We start from the raw sequence: 25,827 nt of genomic DNA, 5'->3' as shown, positions 1-25,827 counted from the left end.
TGAATCAAAGAGGCCCTAGGTTTTTTATAAAAACTAATTGATTTCGAATGAGATGAACTGTAAGAATTAAACGAAGGTCTACATCAGGCATATATGACTCAGAGCTTACATGCTATAGTGTGGTATTTATTCATAATTTGGTTGCAAAATCTGACGCGTGCAATGCACGTGTATCTTACTAGTACTTCGAGTATGTGCAAAACACAATGGCATGCTACACAGTGTCTCTCTTACAGTTCATGAAGCCACCTGGCACATGTGGAGGCGTTGTCGCGAGATCCTTGTGTGGATTGATCACAGTGACGTGCTGCTGGTTCCAGAAGAATGTACTTGTCCTCCCTGAGCCACACTGGCGGTAAATGCACAAAGCGAAGATGTGCACACATGCCACGCACACACTCATTCCCTCGCACGCACAGGCGGGTACACGGGCAGACACAATTTTGTACCAAGATCCATCCCATGTGATAATTTGATGCGTGTAAAGTCCTTCACTTCATTGATGGTCAATTAATACAACGCATGCAAATTGAGTTGACGTGAGGGGGGAAGAAAGACATGCGCGTAGTACTGCGCGCATGCGAGTAGTTAAAATCATGGGTTGCTAGTAGTACTTCCATTGGTCTTCTTCGTATTTTGTGCCAATTTTTGACAGTAACATAATATTTACGCATTTGAGCAGTGTAGTCTACTTGAAATATATGTTCCACTAAACTCATCGGGAGCCGTTTCGGGCCTCGAAACCAAAACCCATCAATTTGTCTTTACCTTGTTCCCATCACATTCGAAAGTACTAGTGCTACAATTAAGTGCAAGCCTGCTCACACCTACTAGTACGTACCAAACCTGAACGTGTTCCCACTATGCAGGTATTAGTACTAGTGCTAGTACTTAGGTTATTAAAAGGGGAACTACCTAACCGAAAATTACTCTACCTTTCCTCCTCATAAGTGCTTCTTCTTCGTCCGTCCTTGCCATGTCCAATGCGCATAGCTCTAGGTCGGGAACTACTCATAACAAGGGAGCGGCAACCAAGGCTGCGGGAAAAAAAGAGGGCTCGCCGCCATGCAGAGACCTCGAAAGATCTCTCACGGGCTGGCGATGGCTCCCTGTAACATCCCAAAATTCTAAATTTTGGAATGTTATATAAATAGATAGATTTGATTGATTGTTGGATTGATTGACTGAAAATGAGTGAAATTTGAAACTTTTTGAAAGTTAAATGAGAGGGAATAAAAGGACTTTCCCAAACTTTCATTTTTGCATTTATGATCTCCGTGAATTCAAATTCTTTTCACCACAAAACCCTGGAGAGAAGATGACATGACTTCTTCCATTTATTTAAATGAAAAGGGTTTCGAAAATATTTGAATTTCATTTGGAAAATTTCCAATTCATCAACTTCATGCAACTTGATGATTTTCACGAGACAAGATAATATGACTTCTTCAAAATATATGAAATATGAGTTGGAAGTTTTAGAAGAATTAAATTCAAAGTCCTTTTGAAATTATTTTCAATTTGGAGTTATTTGAGTTTTATTCAAATTATTTTTTTCTCCAAAAATAAAATATACAGAAATTAGGGTAACATGATTCCATACAATAGAAAATTGGAGAGAAATAAATTTGAATTAATTTTGCTATTTTTGAAATGATTTTTATTGAATTTTATTAGAGCAGTAGCACTGTTTGAATTCTTTGATTTTTTGTGGATTTTATTTGACCCTAGAAAAATATTCAGCTTGTAGGAAATCTTATTTTGAAAAATTTGATATATTACATGCCTATAGTTGTTTTTATTTTATTTAATTTATATTATTTTTCTTTGTCTGTCTTTAAAAAAAGGAACTTCCCTCCGACTGGGCCAGCCCAGCCGAAGCCAGGCCAAGGCCCAGTGCGCCATCGCCTCTGTCCCCGAGCAGGACTCCGCTCAGGAGTCCGCCGCCGCCTCGACGTCCGTGCCGCCTCCGGACACTGCGCCGCCCCTTGCCCCTCTCGCACGCCATCTCGTCCCCTCCCTCCATAAATAGCGCCGCCCCTCGCCCCGCGCCGCTCCTCGCAGCAACCACCGCCGCCGCCGCACTTCCCACATCGCCGATTCTCGCTGTCCCACGCTGCTAGCTGCTGCCACTGCCGCTTGCCGCCTAGCACTGCCCCGCGCCGCCGTAGCCACCTCTCGTGCCGCGCAGCCCCAGCGCCGTCTCGCCGTTGCCTCGCCGCCGCACTTCCCGTTGCATCCGCCGGAAACCGCCGTCCCGTTGACCCGCCGTGGACCGATAAAACCGCCCGGTTCGATCCGGTTTATTTTCAGCCTTCGGTTCTTTTGGTTAAACCCGGTTTTTCTTAATAACCTAGTTAAGTAGTGAGCATTCATTGTTTTAGCCTTCGCATCGAACATTTTCGTCATATAAGTTTCTGTAGCGAACGTTCGCTATTTAGTCTTTTTCTTTTATTTCAGTTTTCTGCCAGGGACTCGTTTGTGAGTATTTTATTTACAGGTTGGCCCCTGTTTCTCAAACTAGCATAACGTTTTACTCGTTTGTCCAAATCCAACGAAACCAATGCCCACTTCTTTGTTATGATCTCCTCTATCCAGTAATCCAACTCCAACATGTTTTTGAAAGTTTAAATTTTGAATTAGACCAGATTTGAATTCAAACTTCATTTGATCATAACTTGAGTTTCGTAGCTTCGTTTGAGTTGATTCTTTTTGCCAATCGAAGCTCTTGACCTAAACTTTCTAATAAGACCAAATTCATATAATATTGGTACTGTTAGAAATTGTTTTATGTTGCAAGAGTTATTTGCTTGGTTTTGGTGTTTTCCGAATCATCTTCTTCGTTCTTTCTAATCAATTGAGTGATTGCTTATGTGTGGTTCTATTGCTTGCTTACGATAGATTGACCAGAGTGTGATGAGTAGATATATCAAGAGTTATGAGTGCGAATCATCTTCATCAACATTGCAGGCAAGTTCACAGTTTGATCACATCCCTTTCATACACAGTTTTTATGCATTAGTTTCACCTTCAAACATTGCATGGTTAGGATTTGATAACATGTGGGTATTGGGAAGTAGTTGATGAGGTAGGAACTATTGCCCTGCATTCAAACCTTGGGAGTTACTTTTACATTATGATCATATTGCTATGCTATGCTCGTAGACGTGGATTGGTTTGAGAGAATTCATGACAGATGTGAGAGTTATTATTTAATGGTTAACTTAAGGTGGCTACTTTAATACACATCTAGGTGGATTGGTTGGGGCACCCTGGAGCACCTAGAGGTTTTCCCAGGCACCTGGAGAACCCAGTGCTTGCCCAAGGGGGTCCCGGAGGACCCGTGTGATCACCCTATGGAATGCCACCCAGGCTCAAAGGGATCATAAGATTGTTCATGCTAGAAACTTCCGTGTGCAGCCACAAGCTATTATGGGCTCTAGCATAGTTGAGTAAGTTGCGTGAAGATCTTGAAGAGATAGACTAGGAGGTAGTGGGTTGTAGGTGGTATAGTCTATTCGGAATAGAGAGTTAATGCTTCTGAAAGACTGTGCCTTGGTCATCCGTTTCTGAAACACCATGTAGTGCGAGAAATCCAACGGAGGAGATCGATTCTTGTGGGGAAAAGTGTGCAAACCTCTGCAGAGTGTACAAACTAATCATGATTAGTCATGTCCCCGGTTATGGACATCTTGAGTCTCTGGTACTTGCATTATCATATTGATCTCATCATGTTACTTAAATAATTTGTTGGGTAATTGATGTTAATTTGGGATTGAGTTGGAGGAACCTTAATATTTTTCAACCAACTTTGTAGCTAAATAAAGTATTCCTTTGCAGTAGGGAAAAATTGGCTTTTCGCAAAAACATTATAACCATAGAGCCTTTCCACCAGCCAAATATGCATGTAGTGATAGTCTTTATTCATCATTATCCTCTGGTGTGAATTTGCCAGTACATTCAATGTACTGACCCTTTGTGGCAGCAACGTCTCATGTTGCAGGAATTTTACGATGAGTAAGTGATACGTTAAGGTTACGATTTCTACACTCAACTTTGCCGTTGGTGTTGATGGGAATCCCCAACCTTGTTGTTACTTCCGCTATTTGGATTGAGGTAATAGTATTTACGTTATTTTATACATGTGATTTACCTTTGTTATAAATCCTCGAGTACTGTGTGTGTCAGCATAACGATCCAGGGATGACACTTAAGCACAAAGACATGACCGTCTAAGGTCGGGTCGCTACAAGATGGTATTAGAGCACATGTTGACTGTAGGACATGACCGCTAGAAACTGGAAAGCCCATAGGAAAGATTTTCTCTACAAACTTCATTTTCAAAAGATCTTTTACCTCTCTTCTCTTCTAAGCTTATTCAAATATACCCTTTTAGTGAGACCATACCCCTTTTCATTTTTGACCACTCGAAGATTCGGCTGATGAGACCACTCCAAGAAGTACAAGATATGGGACCACTAAGACCACATCGGAATGAACAGGATTTTACCATGTATTATAATAATGGAAACTGCAACGGTTGAAGACTCCGAAGACTAGGAGAATTTGAAGGCCCTGTAGAATTTTCCAGATTTGTATGACCTAGGAAGGCACCCCTTATGGAACTTGGCAGACTAAGGAAGCTGTCAATACGCGAGATCAAGGTGTATCGGAGAAAGACCGGAACATGGAGCATGATAACTCAAAGTTTTGTCAAGAAAACCCTAAGGCAGGAGATATCAACTATGGAAGATAGCTCATGGCAATGACAAGGGCAGAAACACGGTTTTCCGTGATGTCATCGCCACTTATACTATGGTCACCGAGCTGAGCTAAGCATGCATTTCTTCGAAAGGATTGGATGGTAGAAGGCTGATGGAGCATCTATCAGCAAAAGATGAAGTTTTAACCTTAGCCGGTGTATCACCAGGATCTGGAGTAGTACATCAAGAATTTTAAGATGGAGCTCTAGGAAGCCGTATTAGACAAGGAAGTATTTCATGAAGAACTCAGGAACCAGAAACTGAAAGTAGCCAAGAGAGAGGAGCAAAACCTTGAGAATACTGAAGATTTGTCACGAACTGAAGGACAATAGGACCATGGCTCATGCCAAGGGTGTTGAAACCCGGAAGTTTGGAATGCAACTCCAGAATATTCAAGGATGTCACGAGAGACTTTGCTACAACAGGAATGATCTGGCAAAAGAACTTGAGAAGGACACGCACGATCGAAAGAAGCCATCGGAGACATGAACAAGACTTGAAGAGTTTGGCGACGTTGAAGATTTATTGACCTTTAGAAGACCAAACCCCTGTTATACCTACGTTAGATGCGACGTTTTTGAGTTGTCATCTGTTTGATGTTTTTCCTGACAGCCACAAATAAAATCTATCTTTTCAAAACCATTGTTTGTATTGTGTGCATCCCTCTCTATCTCTCCTATCCCACCCCAAAACCCATGGACCCCATAGAGGAGGAATGGAGATGAGCTTGTATTGTCTGGACCGATGAGTCAATTGGAGACAGACCGATGGATTCAGAACATGGAGGATCATATGGAGAATGACCCTATAGCCAGAAAGGATATGACCTAGCATGCTCTTCAGGATTTTGAAGGAGGTGCTGCTACTTGGTGGAGGATGTAACAAACCATCAATGGATGGCAAGGAGTAACCGCTTGGGAAGAATTTAAGTTGACTCTGCTAAAGTCTCGGCTTGTGTCTCAGAAGTTGAAGCCTTATGGAAATGACATGGAGAAACCTGGTGCATGCAAGATTTGTGGAGAAATAGGACACAACCATAAAGAACACCGGGATGAATACCCTCCTAAGTGGGCGATTACCAAAGGAGTTAGTCGAGGATCTCAGGGAACTTCGCTTAGAGATAGTCCCCATAGGTTTTGTTGCAGCAATGGAAGTTCAGTCAACATTAGTGGGAAAGATTCAAGAAGCCCAGAAGGATGACAAAGAGATTGCTGAGATAAAAGAGAGAATGAGAGAAGGAAAGGCCAAGGGTTTTCATGAGGATGAGCACGACACCTTATGGTTTGAGGACAGTGTACATATAACCAATAATGCAGAGATTAGGAAGTTAATACTTCATGAGGCCCACGATTCGCTGTACTCGATTCACCCCGGAAACACCAAGATGTATTTGGATTTGAAGGAGTGTTTCTAGTGGACTGGTATGAAGAAGGATATTGCGGAGTGTGTAGTCATAGGTAATATATGCCAGAGAGTAAAGGCAGAGCATCAGAAGCCAGCAGGATTACTATAGCCTATGCCGATACCAAATGGAAGATGGATAAGCTTGGCAAGGATTTCATTACCGGATTTCCCAGAACACGATCGGGATATGATTCTATCTGGGTAGTAGTTGATTCGCTTGACCAAAGTGGCTCACTTTATCCCAGTGAAAACCACCTATACAAGTGCAAAGTTGGCCAAGATATATATGACCAGGATCGCATGTCTGCATGGAGTTCCGAGGACCATCGTATCAGATAGAGGTACACGGTTTACTTCAAGATTTTGTCATCAGTTGCAAAAGACTGTGGGTACCAGGCTAGAGTTTAGTACAACCTTTCATTCGCAGACAAATGGACAGATCGAGAGAGTCAATCAGATTCTGGAGGACATGTTGAGATCTTGTGCATTAGATTATGGATCCACTTGGGATAATAATTGCCTTACACGGAGTTCTCATACAACAACAGTTGCCAAGCCAGTTTGAAGATGGCCCCTTTCGAAGCTTTGTATGGGAGAAGGTGCAGGACACCCTTGATGTGGGATGAAGTTGGAGACCGTCAGTTGTTTGGACCAGATTTGATCAAAGAGTCAGAAGAGAAGGTTAAGTTGATTCGAGATAGACTGAAGGTAGCTCAGTCCAGGCAGAAGAGTTATGGAGACTCAAAATGCAAGAAGGTAGTCTATGAAATTAAAGATAGAGCATATCCTCATGTGCCACCTCTGCGAGGAGTTAAACGATTTGGAGTAAAGGAAAAGTTAGCCCCGAGATTTGTAGGACCATACCGAGTTTTGGAGCGTATGAGAGAAGTGGCCTACAAGTTGGAGTTACCCGAAGGACTATCAGGAGCTCATGGATGTGTTTCATGTTTCCCCGTTGAAGAAGTGCCATGCAGAGATGGCTGACATTCCCCTGTAAGGACACTGGATCCCTGGAAAAGATGATGCTATTCCCTGAAGTGGATTTCAGACAAAATAGGTATGAGTTTTGTCTTGATATGTGGGATACCCCAAGAGTATGAAGGGATGAAGTACTATTGGATACAAGGAGGTAGAATGTTGGTAATAAGGAGCAATTGCAACTCCATGATGAGTCTGAGTAATCATGTCCAAGTTTGGTGCCAATAGAAGGAAGGAAGACAGTACAATTGGATGGATTTAAAAATACTAGGAGGTTGGAAGTTGGAATAATGATCAGTTTCCCGATGATAGGTTCAAGGACTACAAGTGATGAGATGGGCCATAACCCACAGGCCCCAGGACCTGCCAAGAAGCAAGCACATTCTTGCTGAAGGAAAAAAACCCTGGAAGAAGTTATGATTTTATCGACAGATGATCTTATAAGAGTTACGCAAAACCTGAGGGTTGTGAAGGAACGATAGATGTTTGTTTGGCTTGCAGAATTAATGGATTTATCCGAACTTGGTTCGTCGACAAGAGAAATTCTGCAATGCTTGTGAGGATGACCGAGTGTTAGAATGCGAGATTCACTAAACCGTATACAGGGTAATGATTTGGGTGCGGGATGAATTGATCACCATACCGACTTACCCTTATTATTTGCCTTGCTATATGGGATGGTAAATCTGAGAGACTTACCTATAGTAGAGAGACGACGATCAAACCTTGTTTAAACCCTAGAATGGTATAAGAATTTTTCCCTTGTACACGGCAGCTTTTGCCAACCGTAGGTTATACGGTGAGGATCAACCCATACCCATTTCCTGCAGGAGAAACCATAATTGGATGGCCGCCATCAGATATCGATAGTTGTTTAGTTTTGGCGCCCGACCCGTCATCTAGGAATACCCAGTCATGGAAGAACCTTACCAAGATGAAAGGACAGAAGAATTGAGGAAAAAGGTTAAGCCACTACCGGAAGAACCAAAGAAAAATTTCCCGAGAATCTGAGAAGACCGACACTGCCAACAATAAGGATGGATTATATGAGTTTTGGTAGAACCATAACCATGTTTCTAAGGGTGGTAGCACCCCAGAACCCCTGTGATGATCGATGGATTTTGAGAAGACCCCCAAACCTAATCTATTTCTTTCTAGCCTCTCCAAATCTCGAGGACGAGATTCATTTTAAGGGTGGTAGGTTTGTAACATCCCAAAATTCTAAATTTTGGAATGTTATATAAATAGATAAATTTGATTGATTGACTGAAAGTGAGTGAAATTTGAAACTTTTTGAAAGTTAAATGAGAGGGAATAAAAGGACTTTCCCAAACTTTCATTTTTTCATTTATGATCTCCGTGATTTCAAATTCTTTTCACCACAAAACCCTGGAGAGAAGATGACATGACTTCTTCCATTTATTTAAATGAAAAGGGTTTCGAAAAGATTTGAATTTCATTCGGAAATATTTCCAATTCATAAACTTCATGCAACTCGATGATTTTCACGAGAGAAGATAATATGACTTCTTCAAAATATATGAAATATGAGTTGGAAGTTTTAAAATAATTAAATTCATAGTCCTTTTGAAATTATTTTCAATTGGGAGTTACTTGAGTTTTATTCAAATTATTTTTTTCTCCAAAAATAAAATATACAGAAATTAGGGTAACATGATTCCCTACAGTAGAAAATTGGAGAGAAATAAATTTGAATTAATTTTGGTATTTTTGAAATGATTTTTATTGGATTTTATTAGAGCAGTAGCACTGTTTCAATTATTTGAATTTTTGTGGATTTTATTTGACCCTAGAAAAATGTTCAGCTTATAGGAAATCTTTTTCTGAAAATTTTGATATATTATATGCCTATAGTTGTTTTTATTTTATTTAGTTTATATTATTTTTCTTTCTATGTCTATTTTTTTAAAAGGGAACTTCCCTCCGACTAGGCCGGCCCAGCCGAAGCCAGGCCAAGGCCCAGCGCACCATCGCCTCCGTCCCCAGGCGGGACTCTGCTCGGGAGTATGCCGCCGCGCCGCCGCCTCGATGTCTGTGCCGCCTCCGGACTCTATGCCTCCCCTTGCCCCTCCCGCACGCCATATCGTCCCCTCCCTCCATAAATAGCGCCGCCCCTTCGCCCCACGCCGCTCCTCACAGCAACCGCCGCCGCCCTGGCAAGATCCGCCGCCGCCGCCGCACTTCCCGCATCGCCGCTTCTCGCCGTCCCGCGCCGCTAGCTGCTGCCGCTGCCGCTCGCCGCCTAGCACCACCCCGCGCCGCCGTAGCCACCTCCCGTACCGTGCAGCCCTGCCGCCGTCTCGCCGTTGCCGTGCCACATCCGCCGCCGCACTTCCCTTTGCAGCCGCCGGAAACCGCCGTCCCGTTGACCCGCCATGGACCGGTAAAACCGCCCGGTCCGATCCGGTTTATTTTCAGCCTTCGGTTCTTTTGGTTGAACCCGATTTTTCTTAATAACCTAGTTAAGTAGTGAACGTTCGTTGTTTTAGCCTTCACAGGGAACGTTTTCATCATATAAGTTTCTATAGCAAACGTTCGCTATTTAGTCTTTTTCTTTCATTTTAGTTTTCTGCCAGGGACTCGTTTGTGAGTATTTTATTTACAGGTTGGCCCATGTTTCTCAAACTAGCATAACGTTTTACTCATTTGTCCAAATCCAACGAAACCAATGCCCACTTCTTTGTGATGATCTCCTCTATCCAGTAATCCAACTCCAACATGTTTTTGAAAGTTTAAATTTTGAATTAGACCAGATTTGAATTCAAACTTCGTTTGATCATAACTTGAGTTTCGTAGCTTCGTTTGAGTTGATTCTTTTTGCCAATCGAAGCTCTTGACCTAAACTTTCTAATAAGACCACATTTATATAATTTTGGTACTGTTAGAAATTGTTTTATGTTGCAAGAGTTGCTTGGTTTTGGTGTTTTCCAAATCGTCTTCTTCGTTCTTTCTGATATGTTGAGTGATTGCTTATGTGTGGTTCTATTGCTTGCTTACGATAGATTGACCAGAGTGTGATGAGTAGATATATCAAGAGTTATGAGTGCGAATCATCTTCATCAACATTGCAGGCAAGTTCACAGTTTGATCACATCCCTTTCATACACAGTTTTTATGCATTAGTTTCACCTTCAAACATTGCATGGTTAGGATTTGATAACATGTGGGTATTGGGAAGTAGTTGATGAGGTAGGAACTATTGCCCTGCATTCAAACCTTGGGAGTTACTTTTACGTTATGCTCATATTGCTATGCTATGCTCATAGACGTGGATTGGTTTGAGAGAATTCATGACAGATGTGAGAGTTATTATTTAATGGTTAACTTAAGGTGGCTACATTAATACACATCTGGGTGGATTGGTTGGGGCACCCTGGAGCACCTAGAGGTTTTCCCAGGCACCTGGAGAACCCAGTGCTTGCCCAAGGGGGTCCCGGAGGACCCGTGTGATCACCCTATGGAATGCCACCCAGGCTCAAAGGGATCATAAGATTGTTCATGCTAGAAACTTCCGTGTGCAGCCACAAGCTATTATGGGCTCTAGCATAGTTGAGTAAGTTGCGTGAAGATCTTGAAGAGATAGACTAGGAGGTAGTGGGTTGTAGGTGGTATAGTCTATTCGGAATAGAGAGTTAATGCTTCTGAAAGACTGTGCCTTGGTCATCCGTTTCTGAAACACCATGTAGTGCGAGAAATCCAACGGAGGAGATCGATTCTTGTGGGGAAAAGTGTGCAAACCTCTGCAGAGTGTACAAACTAATCATGATTAGTCATGTCCCCGGTTATGGACATCTTGAGTCTCTGGTACTTGCATTATCATATTGATCTCATCATGTTACTTAAATAATTTGTTGGGTAATTGATGTTAATTTGGGATTGAGTTGGAGGAACCTTAATATTTTTCAACCAACTTTGTAGCTAAATAAAGTATTCCTTTGCAGTAGGGAAAAATTGGCTTTTCGCAAAAACATTATAACCATAGAGCCTTTCCACCAGCCAAATATGCATGTAGTGATAGTCTTTATTCATCATTATCCTCTGGTGTGAATTTGCCAGTACATTCAATGTACTGACCCTTTGTGGCAGCAACGTCTCATGTTGCAGGAATTTTACGATGAGTAAGTGATACGTTAAGGTTACGATTTCTACACTCAACTTTGCCGTTGGTGTTGATGGGAATCCCCAACCTTGTTGTTACTTCCGCTATTTGGATTGAGGTAATAGTATTTACGTTATTTTATACATGTGATTTACCTTTGTTATAAATCCTCGAGTACTGTGTGTGTCAGCATAACGATCCAGGGATGACACTTAAGCACAAAGACATGACCGTCTAAGGTCGGGTCGCTACACTCCCAGGAGCACCCTAGACGCGGAGGCAAACATGCCGAGCTAGCGGCGCTGGAGTCGTTATCCCTCGACGGCATGCCTGATCAGCTCAATAAGCACCTCAATAAGCAGAAGGAGTTCATCCATGACTTGGTGGACTTGCCAAAGGAGAGCCTCGACGACATGCCCGCTGAGCTCAATAAGCAGGGGGAGTTGACCGTCGGCTTGGTGATGCTGCTGAAGAAGAGCATTGCCTCGGAGAAGAAGGCGACCGGCGAAATCCTACAACTTTAGGAGGACAAGGCGAAGCTCTGCCACGAGCTCGACCTGCTGAAGGAGAAGAACGCCGGCTGGAAGAAGCTGCATGAGAGTAGTAGTTCCTTGATGAAGATGTTGCAGGCCCTCGTCATGGAATAGAAGGAGGAGTTGGCGAAGCTTCGCATCGAGCACCCGGCTGTTGTCAAGGTACGTAATGCGGCCGCGGAACAGATGATGAACGCTCACATCAAGAAATCCCGCATCATGGACAGAATGAAGAAGATGGCGGAGGAGATGCGCAAGGAGATGGAGGTCCTAGAGGCGACGAAGAAGTAGTTACGACTCCGCGGCGAATTAGATCATTTGGGGTGATAATCTTCATTCTTATTTTGCTCCTGTGTTTCTTCTTTTGCTTCGGGTGTTTCGCCACACATGTCACGTTCTCTGCGAGGCATGAATAGAACAATGCTAACAATGAGATGACTAGCAAATTAGATCATTTTTATCGCTATATGGCACTGGGCTGTCGTGTTTCGTGCTCCTCCGTCGTACTAGTACTACTCCAGTGGAAAACTTGAGTATACCGCACGGTTCTTTGCTCCTCCTCAGGCCATCGGCACATTTATAGGAGCAGTCAAATCACAAGGCCCCGCCTTCTAGCAGTAATGAGCCGTCAAATCACAAAGGCCCTCGCCTCTCGTGAAAAGGACCAAGCTAGACTGCCTCGCCCTCTAGCCTTTTAAAAAATGTATAAATTTGTACATCCGTAGTATCGATGGATTGTGCCATGGAGCAAAACTAACAAGATGAAATTAAAGAAAAAAGGTGGTACATACAGAAAGCGCTCGTAGCTAAATTATGCATATACTATATGACACTACCCACTATGAAGGTACTAGTAACATAGACTAGTAACTAGTCTATGTTACTCTCCACTATGACCAGCTAAAGTCGAGGCGCAGATACCAACGAGGGCCTGGTTGTGTCTATACTTGGACAACTCACCCGACTGCATGCGCACCAGGCAGACGAAGCTCATGTCGTGTTGGTGCCGTGTGCGGCCCGCACATTAACCAAAACCTCGCGCCTCCATCTTAGCCTCCGCATTTTAAACTTCTCAATCTCAAGGCCAAGTAGCAACGTGAAACCTATGATAGAGCCAATCAGATTGTTGAGAACACTACAATTCGTAGCTACAGATGCGTGTGTGAGAGAGGACCAGTGTGTGCATGCACCTCTTCTCAAAGTACAAGTGTATGTGGGTGGCATTGACCTAGGGAGCAGTGATGGTGCGTGCAAGAAGTCCCGAGAGATAGGTGTAATGCGTCTGAAAAAAGACTAGTCTATAGCTCGCCACGAGGCTATTCCTATCCAACGCCAAGCGTAAGATATGTATCCGACGGTGCCAGTTTTTGCATGTACATAGCAGTAGAAAAAGAACTAGTACCATGGCATATGCTACACCATGGCCGAGAAAACGTGCCGACGTTATGCCATCCGGGAATAGTGCCACACTTCAAAACTAGAACTGTCAATAAATTTGAGCGCGTCTCGTCACATTCCAAATTACTACTACTACCACGCTATATTTAATTGCAAACTTGTTCACACCGATCACAACCTAAACGGTTTCCCACTTAGGAGCATATTAGTAGTACTCGGTTATAAATACTACTATGCTAAGATGACTGCACATTCCTCCTCAACTCCTCCTCCACAAAAAACAATCAAGTCAATCAAGCCATAGCCAGCATGAGTTTTGGGTTGAGAGATTTCCACCAGGGAGAGGTGAGCATGGAAGAGGAAGCACGAGAGATGTCACGCCTCGCCGCAAAAGCAGACGACATGTCCAGCCGCATAGCAGTAGCAGCAGAGAGGTCCCGCCGCACCGCCGAAGCAGCACGGAGGTCCCGCCGCATCGTCGATGTAGCAGACTGGTCCGGCCACACCACGGAAGCAACAGAGATGTCCCGCCGCGCCGCCAAAGCAACACGGAGGTCCCGCCGCGCCGTGGCGGCCTAGGAAAATTTCTGGCGGGCAGGCGAGGACTCTTACAGGCGCATGCATGCAATGGTCCATAGCTAAATGGATTAGATCTCCGGCTGGGTGAGGTTGCAGGACGAGGCTACCTGTGTCATCCAACAACTAGGGGAGGGCAATGCGAAGTTCTGGGGCGAGCGCGACCTACTGAGGGCGAAGATCGCCGGAAGGGCGAAGCAGGAGGAGAAGACCGCTACCTTGTTGTAGAGGACGGGCGTCATCATCAAGAAACTTATGGACGAGAATGCCATGCTCTGCATCGAGCGCAACATGCTGGTGGAGGAATCCATGGATGCTGCCAAGCAGCGTATTAAGGACATGAAACTGATGAAAGAGATCATCGCCCGCCGCGAGAACTAGTCTCCGCGACCTGCAGCACATAAAGAAAGTAGAGATCAGCGAGCCAGATTGTTGTATGCATCTTCCTTCTTCTTTTGTCCTTGTGTATTTCGGGCATAGCCGCATGTGGCTTTTTTAATTATCTTCCTAATTATGTAAGACAATTATTATACACTCTCGTCATCCTTATATATATATATTCATCAGTCTTTCTATAAGACGCAGTAGATGCTATATAGGTCCGTCGGATCTTACATCAAGATCCGTGCAAAAATTTCTTTTCAGATTTTCTTTTTCCTCTCTTAAATCTCAGTCGAGTGAGACATTGCCACTCCATTAAATAGAGGCTTGGGCACCATTAATGGAGACCTTGGGAGAGAGGTGGACGGCAGATGGAGGTCAAAGGGCTCGCACGCCTCCCGTACTCAAATAGCTACCCTGCACGGCGCATCCTAGCTAATAAAAAAAGGGGACTCATAGCGGCATGTAAATGGTAAATAGAACGCCCACGGTTTCAATAATACTTATGTTTCTGATTGTAACGTGACAGCACTTGTTCCAAAATGACTTTGTTGATTGTTAATGTGTGCGCCTTCGCAAATCGGACAGCAAAATTACCTCAACGTGTTGGAGCCATGTCATGACACCAAGCCAAGTTTCATGATTTTCATGCGTGTTTCGGATTTACAGGAATTAGAAAACCAAGTTTCTCAATGTTTCCAGCCGAGCCATGACGCCTAGATGTTTGAATTTCATTCCCATTTCTGGCATGGGACCTAGAAATTTACCCGAGGACACACATGTGATTTTTCAACCAGCTTTGGTGCACTGGAGCATGTGCTTGTATTTAAATTTTGAATTATGCACACAAAGGTGACACGTTCCCTCTCAGAACCACGGGCCTTCTTGAGAGAACTCCGGTTTGCAAGAGACTTATACCAAAACTTGTTCCTATTTTGCAATTGTTTTTACCACAGCATGGTAGTACCATGACATGACACCATGCCAAGTTTCATGATTTTTAGGCATCTTTTGGATTTACAAGAATTTTAAAACCAAGCTTCTCAATGTTCTCGGACGAACCACGATGCCCAGATGTTTGAATTTCATTCCCATTTCTTGCATGGGACCTAGAAATTCACCCGAGGACACACATGTGATTTTTTAATCAACTTTGGTGCACGGGAGCATGTGCTTGTAGTTCAAATTTGAATTATGCACATTAAATAACCAGAAACTCAATTAATGTATAAAAAAAGGCCAAACGAACCCAGAATAATTCCAAAATTTAACAGGGCACTCATATAGTTCTATGTTGCCTCTGTAAAGAAAGTCTGGGGGGAGGCAGCGTATATTGTTTCGCACACAAAGGTACAAAGACATAAAGAAATAAAGAAATTAGCATACCTATTTAATTCTTGGGTTCTTATTATTTATGCCACTAGTTGTGTATCACTACTCAGTTTTGCCATTAGAAGTTACAACTACTCAAAAAATGCCATCGTCCGTGAGATGCCTGCTCAATAATGCAATTAGATATCTAAACAATGCCATTGTTAAGTTAGATGTTTGCTCATAAATGCCATTAGACATTGTTATTTTCACGTCAAACCCGTTGACCATGTTACATGACAAAAATAAGCCGATTCTCACAATGACAAGTTAATGGTGTCCAACACAACACACCCCTCAAATAAAACTAAACACCCTGGAATTCTTTGATAGAACTAAGCACCCTGAAATTCTTTGACAACTAAACTGCTAGCTATATGATATTGGCCATATATATTGTACGTATATAATGTGAAGAAACGAGTGGTAGTACTATACCAACTAAAATATGAAATGTACGAAATATAACGAGAAGAAACATAGCATAGTTCTGCTAGGGGCTCAGCACAACAAACCCCTCAAATAAAACTAAGCACACCAAAAATTAAACTAAGCAACTAATCTGGTAGACACTGCATTAGAACCACCGTGAGCAACGACACTGCCACCTTACTCGTAGTCCTCGTCCATATCCTCGACTTCGTCCTTGTCCCTCTTCCTCTTGGGCGATACTTCTTTGATTGAATCGCACACTTGGCTCTTGCTCTTCATCCAACCCTTGTATATATTGAAACAAAGGTAGCCATCCATTGTCGCGTAGTGGATGTGGTCTATATCTAGTACATTCCACTTCCATGCACAATGAAACGCGTGCGGAGCTTTCTTCAGTTCACCGTACGAAGGATGAACCATGTCTCCTTCCAGGGTCAGCATTTAAGGATGATCAAGGGAGGGCACCAGCCCTTCCTTATGGAGGTCGAAGGGGTCGCCTACAACGAGGCCTATCCGACCCATGATTTCCTTGTCGTTCCTAAAGTCTACAGTAATGAATTTGACTCAGCCGCCCTTAAGGAACTTCTTAAATTCCTCGCACTCAACGTTGGCATGGCATATGCGGTAGACCAAGCATAAGTCATGCACGCAAACGTGGATCATGGTGGGCTTCTTCTTCTCTGCCTCCTTTAGATTCTTCTCGCTTCCCAGGACTATGGTGTACTCAACATCTAGCCCAGCGACCTACTCATCATTTGAGTTTTCGAACATGTGTTTGAAGCAAGCAAGGCATTCTTTCACCTTTGCGAAAGAATGGGTGTAGATGACGTCGAACTCATCGCCGGTGATGGTTCTAACCTTGTACTCACCGCCGATCGTGGAGATTTGGGATGCCATGGATTTGGGAGAAGGGTTAGGATTAGTGGAACTGCCGTAATGTGAAAGGACGGGAGGACTATGAGAGGTTTATCGCTTGTAAAAATGTCAACGGGGGGGGGGGGGGGGCATGTGAATGGCAGGGTAGTTGCTTGCCTGGTGGATAAATGGATTCATGCATAGTACTATGGGGGCCCAATTAGATGTCATGTCTACTCGACGCCCAATTAAATAGCTTTCGATGTCATGTCAAGCGTCGGGAAAATTACAGGTGATACAAAGCTTTCCATTCTCCCATGATACGAGCTTCCGAGAGCCCTTGGATCTGAGATCGAGCGGTTGCATGGCGTGATTCTAGACCTATGGGTGAATATCCTATCCTGGAGGGTTATTCTGCAAATTTTCAGCAACTTAGGATGTGACCGTTTGATCTCATATCCAAGGGCTGCCAGTAGCCCGTATTATGGTCGCGCCTACCACAACCGTCGCCTCGCTTGCACAGTCGCGCCCTTGGAGATTTAACACGTTGCATTAGGCTATCTGATGTTGGCATGTCATACATAGTCATCACTTCGTCACTCATACAACATGGTTAGCTATAAGGTTGGTTATAAGAGTATTTTTTGTTTACTTCTCTCTATCTCTTTCTTCGTAGTATTTATTGCATTTGCCAAGGAGTGACCTCTTCCAATGAAATGGTGCTTAGATGAGGTGCTATGGGCATTAAATGGCTTAGCAACTCAAGTCCCCAATGCATAGGTTCTTAGTTTTTTGTTGCTAAGTTTGCTTCATCTAGGCACACGCTCTTATCACTGTTTCTTCCTGTGGTCACCAAACTAGTCTCTCTCTTCTTAATTAACTTGTCGCATCAGACTTATGCCTATGTGGCAGGCTTAGCACCTGTAGGATCAAGTGCAATAGTGGGCTATAAGCCCGCTTTACATGGCATTATTGCATATGTGGGGGAAAGAGGCAAGGAAAAAGTGGAGGAGTGGGCTCTCAAGCAAGAGCCAGCCCCTACATGGTGGAGCATCAGGAGAGGCACCTATATGGAGGTGGTCAGGAATTGGGAGACTCACGCCGGTCATAGCACGGTAGTTAAAATGATAATGGCAAGTCAAATCACCGGGCCCCACCTGTCCAGCAGTAACTCACTATCAAATCACACAACCCTACGTTTGCAGCAGCCTAATCCCTCATCTTCTTGCGTCTCTGTCGAATCGCGGCGGAATTGCCCCGCCTACCACGTGGGAAAAGCCCCGCCCTCAACTTTTAAATAGTACAGTATAGTAATTTTGTATCCATGGATTGCGCCATGGAGCAAAGCCTCAAGAAAACGGTGGTACACATGTACGGAGTATACAGCACGCCCGTCGCGTTCGCGTCGCACCCCAGATGGTCGGTCAGTCTGGCATGCCGCTCCCCGAATGGAACGCACGTCATATTGGGTTTGCACACACATGTGGGACCCAATTGAGAATCGACCATAGGCACACTCCCCGGCCCCGCAAGTCGGGTGAGTTAATAGAAGAGAGAGACGAGCGATAGTACTACTAGAGAAGTGTTGTAGGAGTACATACATTGGTACCTGGACGATCCCTGCAAGACAAGGAAGATCAGTTCGTCCATGCATGTGACCAGACTCCAGCAGACACGCCTGGATTGGCTATCGTCTACATATCGTGCAGGCTGTGTTGTACAGGGTTGTAGTTCTGGTGAGAAATCTAAAAAAAGGTTTCTTGTCATCTCGCAAAATTAGGTGCCATGTGCTTCGGATCACTGCGAGGGTTAAACAACGACAACTAAGTTGGGCTAGTCATTGGGGGCACATGCACGAAGACTACTCAGCTGCCATCTAGCTCAAGCCGGCTATGTTAATTAGGACATCTATTGACGGACCCCTTTTCTACGAGTTTATCTTTAATTTCAGCTCTGATCCTCGTCTAGTTTGTCCATCGGGATTCATCTTGTCTCCTTTGGGCAGTGAGGTTATGATTTCTTGTCATGTGGCATTTTTCGTGTTATATGTTATAATCCGGTGCTTCAGATCAAAATGACGACAACTGCACCTCCGGGGCACGTGCATGAAGACTTCTTGAAAGTCATTGCCGAGGTCAAGCCGGCTCCAGCCGATAGACAAAAGAAAACTAGTACTCCACTATATAGGCAGGAGCCTCTGCGCTTGCTTGCTAGTGTTGCTCACCTAGCGTGGGCAGATCCAGCCTCCCGCCGCCCACCTAGCGACATCCCGGCGACCCTCAGGTATAACTTCCTTTAAAACCGGCCTTGCTCTACTTCCCGAGCTCCTGACGTCACCGCATTTGTATCTTTTACTATTTCTCAGGCCCCCTCGTAGATAGGATCGATCGTCTGTTCGAAAACCACCTAATTTTTTACTGTTAAGATGTAAAACTAGTTAATGCACTTGAATCTAGTAGTAGTTGGTTCAAACAAGGAAGAAAGGGGGTGGGGTGGGGGAAGATTTGTTACCTGAATCTAGGACTTGGTCGAAAGAGGAAATAATGGGGGCGAAAAGTAGTAGAGACTGGCTATCCAACTGGTCTCTAGGTCTAATAGGGAAATAAAGGGGACGTAGTACAAACTCAATATAAACCAATCTATTGGTTGAAAAGGAAAGAAAGTGGGGACTGGGGGACAAGTCAACAGAGTAAGTCCAGCACTAGATTTGCTAGCCTCACACAGTATAAGGTGGCTATATACCGAACAAAAATGGGACCAACACCCAGATATCCTCTTCTGATGTTTGTTGCCCCGAGCCGCTCTTATCTAATGACACTGGTAAAATGTAGCAGTCGCACTGTTAAAAGTAAGGACACGTTAAACCAATGTTGTTTTCAATGTAATGCCTCCAGTAATATGAATCAATGGCACTTTTTTTCATGTCCTGCTAAATTTCCCATTAAGATAAGTTGCTTCTTTTCATTAGAGATGCAACTGTCCTGGTCCGCCTACTCTCCCGTGCCCAAATACCGACACTTTATCAGCTTCTAATGTAATGTTGCTGGTAAAATGAAGCAATGGCACCATTAAAGTAATGTTGTATTTAACGGTTGTCATAGTTAATCCTAATGCCCACACTAATATCTAGCAATGTTGCTAGAAATTGCTACTGTCCTTGTATGATTGCCATTCAGATAAGGAACATGCTTTTTTAATTTGATGCATGTTTCATCACTTGTTAGTCACCCTCATTTCCACCTTTTTTGTGCAAACAGAGATATACATTTCATGCTTGATCTTGGTTGAACTGCACAAATGATATCCAAATTATAGTTGAACATTCCAGGAGCTTCATGACCAACTTTGATGTTGCTCAATTTTATTGCAACTAATTTTCTGATGGAAACGGAACCGGGGCTGGAGCCCTTTTATTGAAAAAAAGAAGAAGCTGCTAGCTCACGGGACATTGCTTCATTTTAGGTGAACTGCACCAAAAGGTCCCATGAATTGAATCATCCATGTTGGTGACTGGTGCCCTTCTACGATGGCATTGACTGCAGATATGGTTCCCATCATGAGGTATGTTCCTTTTTGATCTGACTGTTTGCCAAAGATCCTGCATGTTGATCCTGCTCTTGTGCTACTGTTTTGGCACTGCCATGATAAAGCAGTAATGTTATTATTTTGCACCTTAATCTAGTGGCACTATTAATTTGAGGCAATGTTTTGGCACCGCTAGTGCCACTGTTTTTTATATATATCAAAAGAGGGGGTTCCTTCCTATTTCATTAAAGAAACCCAACCATAGAGAACCATTATCCGACAACATCTTAGTGTAAACGGGCAGTTATGCAACTACTACTAGAACGGACTGAGTACTAGCAGGAGACAAGTTTGCCACATAAGCTAGGCAGGTAGGGGGCACATCACCAGCTCGACCAAGTTTGCATTACAACCCAAATGCTACCACAGAAACATCAGGGGGAAGATAGGGACTGAAAGAGCCAGCTTCAGCATCCCAGTCTAAGCACCCCCGGCCTTCATCCTTGCGACGCACGGTACATCTCGTTTTCCACCTGCTCGATCCTAGCATCACTTATAAAATGAAGTAATAATACAATTAAAATAGAGCGAGTGTCCTCTCTATCATTTCATTTCCAATGTAGATAAAGAACGTGCTTCTCTTTGTTAATGTATGTTTCATCAACTAGTCCCATATTTAATGTTTAAGCGTTTCTGCAAACTGGGGTGCTTAATTTTAGTTGATCTACACAAAAATAGAGATTTGACTGTCTCAAGGCCCCTCCTTGTACTACCATAGTACACTAATGTTCATCACTGGCAGAAGGTGTATCGGGGAGACTTGGGACGATTTCCAGTATGAGGCGTGGCATACCGTATGAGGCGTCGCAGGGCCCATCTCGCCCTCGCAGCATGGCATACTATGATACTATCGCAATATTTTCTTCTATTTATTTTGCATGTTTCATCAACTAGTGCCACTATAATGTGATCACGCTGTTTCATTATCTGTGCAAACAGAGTTATTCAGGTGCATTTTGGTGGAACTGCACAAATGTACGGATGGAACCGGCATATATGCAGAGTGTGAGGTGTGCCAAGTAAAAATTACCGACACCAACCATGTTCCATGCATGCATTGGCATCCACCACCACCAGTGGGAAGTGTGGTGCTCTCTGTGGACGAATCTTTCTCGGCAGCAAATCCTCTAACCAAATACTAGTAGCTTATATTGGCAGTTTTCTAGGGAGTACTCTTTTCTGAAAGAAGCACCAATTTATTGTTCTTTATTTGTACATAGTGTCACAACTTTGACCCAAAGGTCCAGAGCTATTTAAGGGTGATTGGTGTAGTACTCGGAGACTGGTTGTAAGCATGATTTTCATTAGCTATCACACTGATTGTAAGCATGAGCAGGTGGAAGATTAGGTTAGTGTGAAGCTTACCTTAAACCCTACCGCCGTCGTTGAAACGAGGCGAGCGTCGAGGGAACCATGGAGAACGGCGGGGAAGCAACGTCACGCCATCCGGCCTCCTCTTGTGGTGGGAGTACGAATACTCCTGTGGCTCCGGCTGGCTCTGCACCCTCACGAACGGCACACCGTACTCGATTGATTCGTTATCCTCTGGGTGCTCGACCTTCGACCTGTACGCCCACCACCTCTGCCTGACTTTCGCCTCAGGCGAATCTGACTGCTCCATCGCCCAGAGGAGATACTCGATGAAGTCGAAGGACTGCGGCGTGACTGCCGCCGAGGAGTACATGTACATCGTCGCCCTCATCGCCGCTGTCTCGCTCTTTCGCATACATTGCCACATGGCCCTCACCGTCCTCGAAATCTCCCACTCATTGTTAAACCAAGTAAGGATCTCCTTCAACCTGGCTAACTTTGCCTAGTCGCCGCCGGCGATCTGCCTGATTCGTTGCTGCATCCTCTCCATAAATGTCCTTCTGAGTGGTCCGGTGCTAGCTTTGGAAGATGGGAGGAGAGACGGTGGTCTTGCAATAGAGAAGAGGGAGAGGCGAGACGGTGGTTTTGGAATGGAAATGATGGAGAGGAGAGGAGGTGGTGTTGCAATGGAGAAGAGGGAGAAGCGACACAGTGGTTTTGGAATGGAGATGATGGAGAGGAGAGGAGGTGGTTTTGCAATGGAGAAGAGGGAGAGGCGAGATGGTGGTTTTTGAATGGAGATGATGGAGAGGAGAGGAGGTGGTTTTGCAATGGAGAAGAGGGAGAGGAGCGTGCAGCAGTGATTTAGGATTGGACGAGGGGGCCGACGCGCTGTGACTAGATCAAAATCAAAATCAAGTTACCCTTCAATTAAGAAAGCGACCCCACATTAACTAGTATCCCTTTTATTCTGGGTCATAATTGACCCTGATCTTCGCAAATAAAATATATGTTATACGTTGCAGAAATAATATAATTTGAAAGTACATTCAGATACGAACCAAACGATACAATTTTTGGTGACATGCATTCACATTTTTCTTGTCAAATACAGTACATGGTCAAACTTTGACCCAAAATATGCAAAACAAAAAAAATACTTCCAAGACCAGCGCTGCTCTTCCGCTCTTCTCCTCTTAAACCACCGCCGCTCCTCTCCTGTTCCAATCTAAATCTAGCGCCGCTCCTCAACTCTTCCATTTCAAAACCACCGCCCCTCCTCTCTTGTTCCAATCCAAAACCAGCGTCGCTCCTCTCCCATTCTAATCCAAAACCAGCACTGCTCCTCTCCTCTTCCATTCAAAAACCACCACCGGTGAGCGAAGGTGCTGTGGAGAAGTAGATCGATGGAGGAGTACAACCAATACATGAGGATCGCAGAGGGCGACCCTATGAATCTAGCTAGGATGTTGGAGATATAGTATTGGTTTGACAACAAGGACCAACTAGCGGCGACGGCGATATCCATGGCCAAATATCTGCAACATAGCAAAAAGCCGGCGATACTCCCGGAGGGATTCGCGCGGGAGTACATAGAGCTGCTCCTCTCGGCCATGGAGCAAACAGATTCACCGAATCCGATCGTGAGGGAGCGGTGGTGGGAGTATCGATCCCACATGGAGCATCCACTAGAGATTGAAGGATCGAGCATCTACAGGGTGCCGTTTGTGAGGGTGTCATGCCAGAGAGAGCCGGTGGAGTCTTCCTCGACCGAACCCAACTGCAAGAGGAGAAAAACAGTTGGCCCGACGACGCTTCCCCGCCATCCTCTCCCTCGCCGTTCACATCATCTCACGGGGCAGCTGTCTGCCGCCGAGGAATAGGAGGGACTGCCCCCCCTAGCCCAGTAGTCGGGCAGGTTGTGAATTCCAATAGTCGGGAAGGTTGTGAATTGTCAGGAGGAGATTAGGGTTGTTAGTATTTGCAGGTTGTGAATTGTGTTTTGTGTTGTGTATTTTGAGAGTACTTTCAGATATGAATGTATTTTGAATTTCTGATTTGCAGTATTGAGCATATGAAGTATTTTATGAATGCCAGAGATCTATTTTTAGCATTTAAAAAAATGTAGTTTCATAGGAGTATAAAAGTGCAGACAATGTGATTCTCAGAGAAGAAACTGCAAGTTTCAGTTTCAGATAAGAAACTCCAAGTTCAGTTTCAGATAAGAAACTGCAACTTTCAGAGGAAGAGCATTTATATTAACACGGCCTTTTCAAACAGTGTTAACATCATGTTGGAAGTTTTATTCATGGTCGAAACTAGAACTACCAGGCAGTTAACATCATGTTGATCAACATTCATGCATAGCACATCTTCATATGATGCACAGTCAAAAAGATATGCTATTTTCAAAATGCCCACACAATGTCGAGTGTACGAAAAACATAGAAAACGAGGGACGAAGTTTTAACGAGTGTTGGACGTGGTGTGCGTAGATGACAATTGGGAACCACATGTCAATAAAGGCAGAGGCAAAAAATTTGGAGATATTTTCTCTACACAGGTGGATTCAAACCCGGGCGGAACAGCTGTCGGGTAGTGTCACTCGACCACAAGGCTAGTTCAGTTGTTTCATTACTAATAAGGCACTTCCTCTAGTGGTGATCTCCTCCTGCGCCTTTGTGCGCTCGCCCCGACGCTGCTGTCTGCCGTTGTGAACATGTTGAACAAACGAGAGGAATCTGGAGAGGACTGTACGTGAAGAGGCGGATAGTCGGGACCCACCAGGTCTATGGCCGTACGCAAGCAAGTGCATCATCGAAAAAATACTTCCTCCTAATGCTATACTGATGTTGGGGCCCATGAGTTTGTCAACATAGTTACATTTTTTAGGTGCTTCAACGTAGTTAGTATAGGAGATAAATTCACAATGAAGTTAGGGAGCTGGCAGGTATCATTTATTATCACTGGGGCAGCAAGTATCATCTGGGTTTTGGGCTGCCCCATCTAGGCTTTCTTTTTTAACATATGTAGGAAAACAATATCCCACATCTTATTAACTTATTAAAATAATTTCTTAACAATAAAATCCTGGTTTTTTTGCCAACGAAAATCCTGGTGATTGTGTACAAAAGCTTGGTAAGATTTAAGGACCAATGTAATAATAAATCACTTATTATTTAAATATATATATAACAAAATGCTCAGCCCCGGTTTATTTTTTGATAACATTGATGTGCCCACCCCAACATTATAATTAGAATCAGCCCAACAAAATCATGTATTTCGAGAAAGTGCAAATGGCATGTAATTCTTTAGGAAAAACATAAATGGGCCGCATGGACGCTACATTATTTGTTCACCCAGCCCAGCTAATGGACTATAATTCGAAAAAAAGATTAGATTGACTTTAAATTCTACCCCGCAAAAAAGACTGTAAATTCTAGAAAAAATGGGTTGAATACATGCCACATTTTTGGAGGCTGAAATGTGGGCCAATAGGTCGAAGCCAATGCAAGTCGTTGTCAACTTAGTGAACCAATGATTCTGACATCGTTAGCCGTTGGATTTACATCCAACATCCGGCATCCATCTTCAATCTCTCGTCTTCTTCCTCCAGCGCCGCCGGGACCACCTGCTCCCGCCTCCTGCTGCTAGCAGCTCTCCTTAGCACACTTCGCTATGAAGCGCTACTCCACCGTTGGCTAGGCCATCCATCCACCCCTCCAAACCTCCTGTTCTTCTCCACTGACTACCGAACCACACCGCACCAGAACCAGTTAACCCTCGTACACCTTTACGTCTACGACTCTACTCCTGCGTCTTCCCATCTCCGGCTTGTTGCTGTCCGGGGCCTCACCGTCGTCCACCACCTTGGATGCACTCGGCGCGGAGTGGTCAACATGGTCAACGAATGACACCATCAGAAGTAGACTGTGCGTGGAGATGCTGACAGCTGGGTGCACGGTCGCACGCAAGGAAATGCCTCCTTATTACGCGCAAAATAATGATTCCTCCACGTGACAGCTGGGACCCACCGAAAGGGCCTCTGTATTTTGCCAAAAAAACGTTCCCACCGCTGACAGGTCGGACCCACCAGCTATATCTTCGCACGCAAGGA

The sequence above is a fragment of the Triticum urartu genome, chromosome 6 (genome assembly GCF_003073215.2).
Source record: "Triticum urartu cultivar G1812 chromosome 6, Tu2.1, whole genome shotgun sequence".
Lineage (NCBI taxonomy): Eukaryota > Viridiplantae > Streptophyta > Magnoliopsida > Poales > Poaceae > Triticum > Triticum urartu.
Note: the sequence above shows the minus strand (reverse complement) of the source record.